This window comes from Malurus melanocephalus, unplaced genomic scaffold (assembly GCF_030028575.1).
Source record: "Malurus melanocephalus ecotype Western Australia unplaced genomic scaffold, MMel_1.1 scaffold_22, whole genome shotgun sequence".
NCBI lineage: Eukaryota > Metazoa > Chordata > Aves > Passeriformes > Maluridae > Malurus > Malurus melanocephalus.
In genome coordinates this window covers 2,803,719-2,812,467 of record NW_026623254.1, presented here as the reverse complement: position 1 = coordinate 2,812,467, position 8,749 = coordinate 2,803,719, and positions in this window count along the sequence as shown.

The window sequence follows — 8,749 nt, the reverse complement described above, 5'->3', positions numbered from 1 at the left end:
CTCCGCGCCGCGCCGCGCGTTGCTGGGCCCGGCGCCGCTCCGGCCCGCGGGAGGGGAGGGGGGAGCGGGCGGAGGCGCGGCCAGGCGCGGGGGGAGGAGGCAGCCGGGGAGGAGGCGGCGCTGAGCCGGGCCTGTTTCTCCCGCCCGCCCCTACCCGCGCCGCTTGTGCAATGGTACGGTCCGGAACACGGCGAGCCGTCGCCCTGGCAACAGCGCGGGCCGCGCGCAGCGCCCCCGGCGCTCCCCGCTGAGGGGCTGCGCTGCCGCGCACCGCCGCCGGGGGCGCCACCGCGGATCCCGGGCCGGGCCCGGCCGGAGGCGCCTCAGGGGTCACCCGGGCCAGCCTCCGGCTCCAGCTCGTGGCACAGGGTGGCATCCAGARGGTTCTTGAGCGTTCAGAGAGGGAGATGCCACAACCTCTCCAGGCAGTCTGGTGCAGTGCGTGGTCACCCACACAGGAAAGAATGAATTTCTTGTATTCAGGAAGAGCTTCCTGTGCATAAGCTTCTATCCATTGTATCTTGTCCTAATGCTTGGCACCACCAAGAAGAGCTTGATTCCATCCTCTTGACATTCATCTTTCAGCTATTTRCAGATTTTCATGCGATCCCCTCTCTGTCATCCCTTTTTGAGGCTGAGGAGGTCCAATTCCCTTAGCTTTTCCTCATAAGAGAGAAGGTCCAGTCCCCTCACCATCTTTGTCACTCTTCACCGGACCATCTCAAGGAGCTCTGTTTTTGTTGTACTGGAGAGCCCAAAACTGGATGCACTACCCCAGGGCTGAGTAGAGGGGTAGGATCACCTCCCTCGACCTGCTAGCAATACCTTTCCTAATGCTTACTAATCCTAATTCTTGCCCCATTTCCTACCCTGTCAGTGCAGAGAAACCACAGTGGGTGCTGTGTTGTTACCCAAGGATGGCAGCTCCGCACCAGAGCAGGGGTGGCAGGGCAGGGCCACAGACCCAAGTGCTGCTTCACAGAATCACAAAATCAACTAGGTTGGAAAAGACCTCTGAAGTCATCRAGTCCAACCTGTGCCCAAATGCCACTATGTCAACCAGAACAAGGTGCTGAGTGCCATGCCTGGTCTTTCCTTAAACACCACCAGGGTCAGCAACGCCACTACCTCCCTGGGCAGTCCCTTCCAATGCCTTATCACACTTTGCTGTGAAGAAATTCCTCCTAATGTCCAACCTAAATCTCCCCTGGCACAGCTGGAGACTCCAGCTCAGCAYTGTGCCATGCTCTATCCAGCCCTCTCGCTTCACAGAGGTGTCTGCCACYCTACCGCCTCTGAATCAGGTTTTGCCAAGGGCCTTTTTGGGCTGGCTGGYAACTCCTCGAGCTCTCTGGGAGCTCCTGGGCCCCATGAGGAGGGATGGGGGTTCACACAGCTGTGGAAGGCGGCAAGGCCAAAGTGGATGACTGCCTCACCCTTGCCTGCTCCAGTCTGGAGTGTGACAGCCTTGAGGACCGACGCTTGGGAGCCCTCTGTCCAGGCATGCCTACAGGAGTGATAMGAGATGGTGTGTAAACAGCTCAGAGATCTGGGTAGCTGTCAAGGTTGCTGTACATCTCTGTGWGGAGCATTTCAGAGCCTCTGTAATGGAAAATGGAAAAATCTTCTGAAAATGGCTTTCAGCTAACAGCCTCCTTGAACTAGCTCTGAAAATTGTTTAAGTACTCACATAAACTGAGCAATTTCAGTGATTTCCAGCAATTTCAAGAAAGACTGTTTGAAAACCATGTTTCCTATGTGTCTGCAGTCTCGTGTAATGGTAACTGTGCACATCTCAACASTGTTAAAAATGGCTAAAGTTCTACTGGAGATCAGGTAAGGCTTTTCAAAACAGTTTCAGAAGAGCAGAACTGCCCTTTCCTTGTAAAGAAAACAATGAARTTTGCATTTGTTCAGCATGACAGAGTGTGCTTTTAATGTTGTCTGGATGGGTAAAGTACTGCACAAATCATCCTAGTTACTGATGAGTTTGTGGCGCTGATGCCTTCATTAAACTGAAGGAATAGGCTCTATTTTAATCATCATATAAATGTATCTGCTACAGAAGCACTCATGGCTCCACTTTCACGTACAGATTCCATATTAGTAGTTTCTGTTGACTGCTTAGAGGTTAAACATTTAGATTTCACTCTGCTTTTTCTTTCCTTTTTGCTTTAAGTTGGAGGCAAGGCGAGTTGAAGGACTCTGAGGCCCTGATCCTGCAGTGAGTTCCCCACGCATATAAACATCACTATCGRCATTAGGCTGTGGTTTGGCAGCACACAAAAGCCAGCCGTACGGCTCCTATTATTGGCTCCAAAATGGGCTGGCCACATGATGCGAAGCGCTGACCTGGTATTCATTCACCCTGCCTGCTCAAGTTAATTCAAGACGTTTTTGACAGGTTAACTTTTTACTAGCAGACTTTATGCCGGCTCAGGTGTCATTGTACTCAGCTCCAGCCAGATCAGGTATCGTCTGCACCCCTGTGCCTGGCACGTGGCCAGCGTAGGATTGTCGTTGGCTCCGTGTCCTGTGCTCTAGCTCATTCAGCAGCAGCCTGATCACATGCCTTGGCCTGATCCCGATTAAATTTGTACTCCTGGGTGATCCAGCAATGCATAGACCCGGTTTTAGTGATTGTGGAGCTGCAGCCACACAGGAACTGCACTGGGGTGTCACCCAGTGTGAATTACCTTTGTAGCATTATTATGCAGTCTAGTGCTGCTGGGAGGTTGGTTAACCATCAGGTTAATATGCAAAAGATTTGGGGCAATAGATTTTTTCTCTGCACATCGGCCGTGCTCAGACCAGTTGTAGATCATCGCAACTGAAATGGAGAATTTCTGAGGAGTGAGGAGCAGGTGAAAGGTGCAGCGTCTCACGGGGCTGTCGTGGCACGGATTCCTTGTCTGGCAGCAGTGGGATCGCTCACAAGAAGGCTGAGTCCAGTAGACATCAGGAAACTTGTGAAGGAAATGTGGTACAGAAGTGTTGGTGTATCTTAGTGATTGTTGCATTAGTCATAACTGGCAAAGCTACAAGCAAATTATACAAAGTCATTCTGAAAGAGTGCTAATGAAGGCTTTCACCRTATTGTCCCAAACTCAACTGTAGAATCTTACCATGGAAGTAATGTGGTATTTCCTCTGTCTAAGCCTTTCACTTTCAAATCRCATTCAAAGGGGAGTAGGAAAAGGAGTGCTCTTTGAGGTGTAAAAGCTTACCTGAAATACTTTTTCCTTTGTGTCTTGGCACTTGTGTCTCTAGTGCCTGTTGTGTGTAGCCATCAAAAGCTAGAAGTAGATGATGCATTTTCTGGAGACTCTGAAGTTCTCTTTCTCACCTGTTATTTACTTAGAGCATCTGTCCATGATCATGAACAGTTAAAGTTTACATGTTAAGTGGAACAGCCTGGAATTTGGATTCATAATCCTAATCTATTGTAGTGTTAGTTTGGGGGAGGGAAGGGCACAGTAAATACTATTCTAGTAGATTTTATTTCTCAATTTAAGTGACAGATGTTTGGAAATCSAGGTTTAGAAAGACAAAGTACAAAGTGCATGAAAAGGGCCAATTTGTCMCATGTTGTTCAGTTGAATGTGTTTCCAGGAGTAAAGGAATATGTGCCATGTTTTTCATGATCTCATGTGGTATAAATAGGAGGTGGTAATCACCGTGTGATAAACTGCATTTTATTAAAAATCCTTGCCTGCCTCTTGTGCACTCTGATGGCTGATCCATCCCCCTGGAACCATGTATAGCATTCAAGCCCCTCGAGCAGCTCCCAACAGCCGCTCTCTCTTTTAGAAAGCACTTGCCAGATAAATGCTTCATTTTTTTTTTCTCCAATTACACTGCTGTTCAGCGGAGGCCGGACGGTTTTGCTTGGCAGGGGTTCAGGAGGATCCACATAACTCACTCATGGCTTCTATGATTGGAAGCAGTTCATGCTGATAAAGCTGCRCTGTTGTCTATCCTGCATCTTTTATTGCATGGTTGGGCATAACATCCACCAGGTCTCTCTGCAGCTCCCATCTCAGCCTGGCCTTGTTTGTTACTTTTGGCTCTCAGTTTGCAGGGTAGCTTGTGGCTCAATTTAGTAATTTAAGAGATAACAGTCCTTCCCTCCTTCCTTTTCTTCTGCCGCCCTACTCCATGTGCTTTCTGCATTTTCATGGCTTCAGGTGAGGAATGAAAAACTTGTGAATTTACCCACAGGAATCTTTATAGCCTTTGTCTTTTTTTTTGCCTATGGGCGGTGGCCATTGGGACTGCAGGACAGAAATAACACAAAAAATGCTTGGACAATAAAACCCATGTGCAGCTAACCTTTCTCTCTGTTTTGATCCATTTAAACGTAGATGCAACCACACTCCAGGGGGCTACAGTTGTCCTTCACAAGTTGGCTTCTAGACCTTCTTCATCAGGTTTGAAACTTGACCACAGAAAATCAACTAAGTCTGATACCACCCATGGTCTTAAAGTGGGTTTAAAGCTGGTTCAGTGGAGCTTCTTCAAAGTCAGTTTGGGGAATGGGTTTTTTAGGTGTATGAATGAGACCAAAAGGGTCCTTTTGGGGCTGTTGCAATAGGACAAGAGTTAATTTTTTWAATTAAAGGAGAGTCAATTTATGTTGGACATAAGTTTTTTACACTGAGGATGCTGAAACACTGGAACAGATTGCTGAGAGTGGATGCTGCATTCCTGAAAATATTAAAGGTTAGGTTAGACAGGACTCTGAGCAACCTGATATAGCTGAAGATGTCCCTGCTCATTGCAGGRAGTTGGTCTAGGAAAKGTTCCTTCCAAACCAAACTCCTCACTGACTCTGTGATTTTGCATTGCTGACACCTAAGCCAGTGTCTTCTGACATGGCTCAGCAAAATGAGGGTGCCAGCTTGTTGTGGAGAGAATGTGCTGCTCATCAGTGGTTCATGCTGACTGGACTCCTGACTACTACTGAAGAGCTTTCCTGCACTTAGCAAGGTGTTAGGGAAGCTGTGCTGTGGTGTTTTAGAGGTTCCTTTTCTTCTTAAATGTAAAGCAGAAATGACCTTTCTGTGAAGGCAATGAGTAATTACATGACAGAGATCTCTAAGAGTTACACATGGGCAGAACTGATGGGTAATGTGCATAATTTCGATACATAAGCATTACGTATATCTGGGTACATGCATGCACATATAAATAAGCATAGGGTGTTAGGTGAATTCCTTTTGGAATTTGTGCTGGTTGTGTTTTATTTTTTAATTACAGATTTTAAAGAAAATGTAACTAATCAGAATGCTATTTGGAAATTGTAACYTTGGGATCCTTCTGCATGTTGAGCTTTGTTGTGAAGACTAGGTGATTACAAAGCTTTCCTTAAAAACAGCAGGTTTTTTGTACTTTGCAGGCCTCATGTCTCTAGTAGGTGCTACATGAGGCCATATTTTAGGATTGCATGATTTGTCCTGCAAAAAGTAATTCTGATCTGCCGTGTATTTCCTGGTGTTGGGTGGTTTATTCAAAATACAACGTACTGTGGATATGTGTTTAGATGCTGGGCAAAATTCAGAGCTGATGTCTCAGTGCAGACTCCAGCTATAGATTTGAGCCTTTGGGATTTGGGTATTTAGGTGTTGATTTTACTAGTCAGTCAATAGCTGACAAGAGCATAACTATGGTGATATGAGGGGGGATGGTCAGAGGATGTAAAGTGTGGGAGGTCTGGATTATATTCCCAGTTTTGCTGTTAAATTGGCCAGCGATTCTGCTGTAAGACATTGAACCGAGCATAAATGAAAAGATTGCTTGAAGAATCAAAACAATTTGTTACTGTCCAGACAACTCCCTCGAATGCCATGTGCCTCTCATGTCTGTCTGTCTGCTCCTGTGGGAGCAGGACTGTCTGGTGCTCAGAGCAAGAGACCTGGGCCCCTGCCCGCAGGCGATTCCCTGACTCGGCCATGCATGTCACACCCTTCAGGGCTTATATGGAGCTTGGTACTCAGTGGTTAAAATCATCAAAGGGAAAGTGCTTTGGGAGGGTAGGATGTAAAACCTCAAACATGAGTGCTTGCTGTTCCTTATGCTGGGTGCTATTTTAAGTATTGGGCTTTGTCATTTATTCAGAAGCAGTACCAAAGATGATTGAGATGGCAGAAAATATCTGATGCAATCGTTGTTATTAAAAGCAGTGGCACAAAAACAAAGAGACCTTTCAGGTGGTAATTGCTTTCATAAGCCATTCCTGGGGATTGAACTCTGAGACCTCTACAACTTGATCTAAAAGGGGCAGCCCCTGCAGTCACAGCAGAAACATGTGTGTCTGASATGCTGTGTGGTACCTGTTACAGCAGCAGGTCTGTGAAATCTTCTTTGTAACAGCTGTTTAGTCCAAAACSCAGCAGAGGTGGATGGATGCTCTGTGTGTGGAGCTCCACTGACAGCCAACACATTCAGCCTGAGATGGGGAGATTTTTTTGGCCTTGGCTGAGGCTGGAGCAGAGCGGGTGCAGCCTCCTCTCTGCCAAAGTCTTCCATGCAGTCATTGCAGATGTAGCATTACATTGGCCAGCTTGTAAGGATTATTTGGCTGTCAGGGAAGCTTCTCCCTCTGCCCTCTGTCAGAAGGTGCAAGGAAGAAAAGATACCAGTCCCTGGGCTTTCCAGTCAAGCCTTGCAAGAGGCCCCCGGAGTGAGGTCCAGGGACAAGTAATTCATGTATTCTTGCCACAGTGAGAATGAAAAGTAACCTCACAAGAAGGTRAGCTCAGCTTGGGAGGGTACTGATGTAGCTGTGTGGTTCTTAAAACACAACATTTTTGTACCCATGGATTACTGCAGCATTACTTTTAACTATTGACTCCTCCCTCTCTGGACTATGGCCACCAGCACATTTTCAGGTAGTAAATGGCATTCTAAAATTGGCAATTCAGTCGAATTGGAGTAAGTTATGTCACCTGCCTTATGAGCACCAGCTCTGAAGTAAGTTCTTGGAGGAAAACTAAAAAATAGGGCAATACTATTTTGGAAACATGCTGTGAAAATGAGATTCACAGTTAGAGCTTGGCACAAAGGTGAAAGTTAGAAAATACAGTTTTACAGGGAAGGAAGGCTAAAGACACAAAATACAATGTTATTTAATGGAAGATTTGGATTGCATCTAGCCAAAGGAAGGTTACTGTAACATTTTATTCCTAGAAGTAACAGTGAAGGAACTGTTTGTGCTAAATTTCCCGGATTTTCTGAGATTTATCTGGGACAACTCTAATGGATGCACAGAAAAATGGYTGCAAAGGGAGGTGCCTTTCAGAAACTTCTTTTGTTCTTGCTTCTGTTCTTGGACTCATGTGAACACTAAAACCCCATTAAAGCACCTTAATTCACCAACACGTGTTATCTATCTGTGCATGACAAAAATCTTGGAAATCTCTGGAAACGCAGGGGTAAAATTAAGGGCAGACAGAAACAGGGCAGGAAGAAAGTATAGAGTTCACTGTGCTGGAGGTGGAAGTATAAATGGATAGAACCAGATCCATGTTTTAGGCTATTCTTTCAACCTGTTTCTATGCTGTTCATTAAAAATACCCTTAATAAACCTTTGCCTACAATATTATGTAAATTAATCTGTGTGACCAGACCCTGTCATGTACAATGAGAACACAACTTTCTCTAATTCAAATTATTCCAAATCTTAGAAATGTATGTATACAGAAAAGTGTGAGCTAGAGATACTGCTTTTACTTCTGGTTTGGTTTTTTTTTTTTTTTTTTTTGGTTTTTTTTTTCCCAGCAAACATGTTGACTAAATTATGTGGAAAAGCCTTTTTCTTTCCACTATTCCATCCCTGAGATCTGGTATTTTCCTAGTCTTGTTCCACGCTTTTTGCCAGCAATCCTGATCTGTATTCTTTAGGTTCTTTTTGGAACAGTGAATCCTTTTGTGAAAAGATTATTCCTTGATGCCCTGAAGCAGGAAACATAAAYGAAAGTCTTCCAATGTATTGAAATCTGTGAAAACACTTATAGAATGGCAATGGTTGTCATAGGACACGGGAAACAACAGGTAACTCAGTAATAGTCCTTTGCATATCCATATCACCTCTCCTTTGGCAAAAGAAGATGTCTGTGTAATCACAGAATATCTGCAGCTCCATAGCATTTCAGGTTCCTTCGCAGTTTTTAGCCCTGTTTCATCCATGATGAAACTCAGTCTCAAAATGTATGTTCTTCCTGGATGRGAAGTGAGTACCTGCAGCTTAACTTTGTTTGAAATCCTGGATGTTTGGGCTCATACTGTCTCACGCTAGGTGCCCAGAAGTATAGGCATGAAATCAGGTTTTGGAAACTGAGAGCTGAATGACTTCCCAGCGTCACATGCTGGGTTTGTTGCAGGGCCAGGAATACAGCCCAGATCTCCTGGCTCCCTACCCACTCCCTGAGCGGCAAGGCCAGTCCTCAGCTCTGTTTCAAGGGATCCTAGAGAGCACTGGCATTTTAGCAAGTCAGCTGGCAACTTCACTATGTTTTGTTTAGAATGGTTCACATTCTTCCATCTAATTCTCACACTGAAAATTTCCAGCTTCCTATTTTCCCCAAGCTGTCCCAGCACGACATATTGAATATGCAGATGTGATGGCACACACTCATACACATGCTTTTCCTGAAGCAACCCCTCAAAGTTTCTTCTGGATGTTTGTTTTACTCCAGTTCCTGTAATCCCCAAAGTGACATTGAACAGATTTTTTTGTTTAACCTTTGTA